Below are 4,480 nucleotides of genomic sequence, written 5' to 3'. Positions count from 1 at the left end.
TTCACATGACAGTGGAGTATTAGAGGAGATATGGGAGAGCATGCATGTTACATTATAATTTCTTTGCCACTGCAGTGTGGTAATGACAGTTCAAACACTGTAAATCAATGGTTAATGAGTTAAAGGAATAGTTTGACGTTTTGGGAAATACACCTTCTGATTGTTAGATTCCATTTGATTCTTCCTTCCCTGGACTGTTTATAAAGATGGACGACATGACGGCTCCCCAAAAGTGAAAACGTTTGTATCCGGGATATTTAAGCTTCATTTCTGAATAGTGGGAGGAAGTGGAGATACTTCATCCATCTTTATATAAAATCTGCAGGAAAAGAAAACAGAGAAAAGACTTAGAGTTAGGTGATTTAACTTCTTTTTTCAGTCATAGGTTCGATACCATCAGAGAACCTTTGTGAGCCACCTGTGACTGGTAAAAGAATCTACCACCCGGTGAGCTGGTCGGATGTTCAAAGTAGAAACTGCACGTATCTTCCCTGAAACCATAAATCTTCTCCATTACGTTTCAGTTTGTGTTTGAGTTAAACAAACGGGATGCAGCTTGAAACGTGTTGACTGCAGCTCCGGTCTCAAGGCACAGGCCTGAGATTGATATTGATGTTTTTATTTGGCTCCATGAAAGGAAGCAGATGGACGTATTACACCAATGATCGGCTCTAGTAGTTTATAACCAGCGCCCCCTCCATCTACTCAAGGAGGAACCATGTTTGATTTAAACAACCACCTGCAGATGAAATCTAACTCTCACTTCACCCACCCTGACGTGCTCCGCTTGTGCTCAGGACAGTTTGAAAACACGGTAAAAAAAAAAAAAAAAAAAAACAAGATCCAAGGCTTCAACAAAGCTTCAGACATGACATGTAGCTGGATTCCTTCTGGACTGAGACAACACTCATCTGCTGCTAATGTGTTTTTGTCATTTTGAGTTCAGAGGACTTACTAATCCTGTTTAGAGACTTCACAGGCAGCTTGTTCAAGTGTCGGCTGCCATCGGCAAAGACTGAAAAACAAAATCTCCCCTCACATCTTCTTCACTCTGTGTGGACGGAACAGAGATTTGCAGGTTTCTGCCGTATTTGCTTTAATTTTTCATTTTTGCAGCGTTCACAGTGGAAAACCCTGATCGGGACGTTTTCACTCGACCTGGACGTCACTGACGTCTTCGGACTTTTCTGTCAGCAGATAAGTTGCATTATTTTCACAGATGTATTTGTGTCCTGAAACAACTTGATGGATTTTATTCGTCACACAGAGACAGTTTTTTTAGTTCACCCCTGTTTTCTGGATGTTTATGGTTATTTCTCAACAGTCACCAAATACAACGCATGCTCTGGAACCTTCCAGAACATTTCACAGTGTGGAAAACAATGGCTGCCTTTACGGTAGGAAGAACACAGTTTGTTCTGCAGCAATGACATAAAATATAACTTTGAGATTGATTAAACACTGGTTTGATGTAAGGAAAGCAAGGTAAACATTGTTTTAATGGACTATAACTCTGTTTTCCTCATGTTATCCGGGTAAGAACTGGATTCTCTAAAATGTGAGATTTAAATGTGAGTGTGAACGGTTGTTTGTCTCGATTTGAATTTACAGACGCAACAAACTGTTGATTATATTTGACCTTTCTCCTGAAAGAAAATATCTATAATTGGGTACGAATTGCAGAGGAAACAGGAATACAGCATTTGTCCATGTAATATTTGTGCGTCTAATATTGCTGGAAACATTTTTCTTTATACATGTTGAATATACATGCCTCTAAAAGCATTTCATATTCAGCCGACTGGCTGGATTCAGAAACTGGAAAATGAATTGAAATGAATTAACTATATGTGTTTTCGGTTGGGCAATTTTCCTCAATAAATACAACCAAATGAAGTTTGCAAGAAATGATTCAGACATTAAAATATGTAAAATAAACAATTTGCTTAAGTTTTGCTGCTGAAAAAGCCCAAAAAGTCAACTATTAAAGTCACAACATGTAGTTTCTCCAGATTATGGCCACTTCTCCTGGTAGAATCAAGACATACACTTCCTCTACATTCACCATTACGACTGGATTTTGCTGAGATTGTCCAACTAAAGCTCTCCAGGATAATATCTAACTTTAAATCCAGACATTATATGGTTTTAAAATCATTTTTAAAACACGTTCAGTCAGTCACCATCTCGGTTCCTGGTCTGTTCCATGAGAGTATTGCTGATATTTAAGTTTATCCTGTGCTGTGAAATGTATATAATTCCATTCAGTGTCTTGTGTTTCTGAAATGTTAATGAATGCAGGTGTTTTTCACCATTTGCAGTTTTATGTAGCATGAAACAACATGTGTGTTCACGTCTGGGTGCTTGCATCACAAGTAACTGCATGCAGCGATGAATATACGACCTGTTTGTGTACAGACAAACTGTACACACGTGTGTATTTGTATTTGGACACGATGATGGAAATATTCCCTGTGTAACGTATTTAAAGGTCTCGACAGCTGAATCCTCATTAGACTCAATAAACCCTCACAATTTGTTGGTGAATCCCTTCAAACAAACACTTCTGCTGAATGTGACTCAACACTGCCTTTTGGACACTGTGAACTTTTGTTACTCTATATTTTTTATAATGTACACTGTAAAAAAATATCAAAAGTTGAATAAATCAGTTTTGGTGCCAATATTTTGATCATTGATCATCACAAGTTTATCTCAATAAGAAACATCTGGAGATTATTCATCAAATATCAAATAGTCTGAGTTTGACAAATACACAGGAGAATGGTAAATCGGTAAAAGTTTTTCTGACTAATGCACAAGTTGCTCTTCTTTCAGTGACTTCACTCCCTCTGCCTCCTTACGTCTTTAATAATTGACCGGAGCTGAGAGCAGAGACGGCTGCAGGTACGTCTGTAAGACCTTGAACGTCTATGGGTGATTATATTTTTATTTTACAGATCAAGAGATGTTTGCTGCTGAACGATAGAAGCATTAAAACGTGTAAGAAAAGTAAGAATTCACACACTAGCATTCCACTCTGGGCCCACTTTAGACATTTGGCCTCTCGTGAGCCCTCGCTGACATATTATGCTGGATCATCTTTTACTGGCAGGCCCAGTTCTCGGAAATCCCACTTTCCACGGTCGAGGCTGAAGCCCAGGTTGTGTTTCCTGTTAACACTGCTCAGGTGTTCGCAGCCTGATCGCTGCAATAACAGCCCGAGTGGGAAAAAACCACACAAGTTAGTAAAAGAGCCAATGTTTCAAACCAGTTACTGACCCGGCTGCTCCCCAGTGTTCATTGTTCAGCGCTGCTCGGCTGTCTGAGAGTTTAATCTGCTGCTAAAACCTCCGCGTCACCAAAATAGACGACCCTTGTGTGCTCGTTCTCTGTGTTTACTTATTTATTTTTCTGTGGAATCTTTTTTTTTCCCATTTAGCAACTAGACAAACTGGAGCAAAAGTCCATAAATATTACACAGGATATAAAGATACACTCACATTCATGAAGATAGTTTCATTCACCGTCCACTTTATGAAACACAGTATAAATGTATGTGTTCCAGACTCATGAGGTCACTGTGACCTTTGACCTGATTGTTCTTGCTCTTCTCACACAGACACACAAACCTCCACTGACCAGTAACTCGTCATCAGTGGAACTCCAACAGTTTAATCCTCCCACTTTAAACTCTGTTAATCCACCACATTCACTTGACAGAAGATTTGTCTGATCAAAGTGTCCACGCACATGTGAAGACAAAAGTCTGGACGACACCAAAGTGCCCAGACATTTGTCACTTGTGTCACATGAGTCTTCTGTACGAGCCACGAATACAATTTCTGTTCTAGTGGAGCGCGGTGTTTCTATCCATGAGTGGTTTAAATGTGGAGCGACTGAGATGTAAGAGGTCAGTAACAGGTGAGTGTGGAGACTCTCAGGTAGAACCACTCTCAGACAAACAAGCTGAGATGGACGGAGGAGGAGCCTCCTCTGTTCTTGGTTATTTTTGTTCTTAGAGAAGGTTGAAGAAACTTCATGGCAACAAAGTCCTCGTGTGTGTGTGTGTGTGTGTGTGTGTGTGTGTGTGTGTGTGTGTGTGTGTGTGTGTGTGTGTGTGTGTGTCCTTCTTTCAGATAGCAGTAATGATAAATGAAGTATTATGGTAATGTTTATTTTTTAGTAAGACTGATGAGCTAATGAACATTTTCATTAGTCATTTCTTTATTTAACCATCCTTTATGTGTGAGTTTATAGCAACTGCGGCTGATTATTCACAGTCTGCAGCTACAAAATAAAAGTCATAGGTGACCCCTGAATGCCTCATGATCCATCTAAAATATCGATTGTGTTGGATTTTAAAAATCAACTATTCTACATTTCTGCTCAGTAAATATGAACGTTTCAAACTCAATCATGATCAAATTAAAATAAACATAGAAAATAATATTCATTTTGAACATTGATTAAGTTGGTG

Source organism: Paralichthys olivaceus, chromosome 24, assembly GCF_024713975.1.
Source record: "Paralichthys olivaceus isolate ysfri-2021 chromosome 24, ASM2471397v2, whole genome shotgun sequence".
Taxonomy (NCBI): domain Eukaryota; kingdom Metazoa; phylum Chordata; class Actinopteri; order Pleuronectiformes; family Paralichthyidae; genus Paralichthys; species Paralichthys olivaceus.
Note: the sequence above shows the minus strand (reverse complement) of the source record.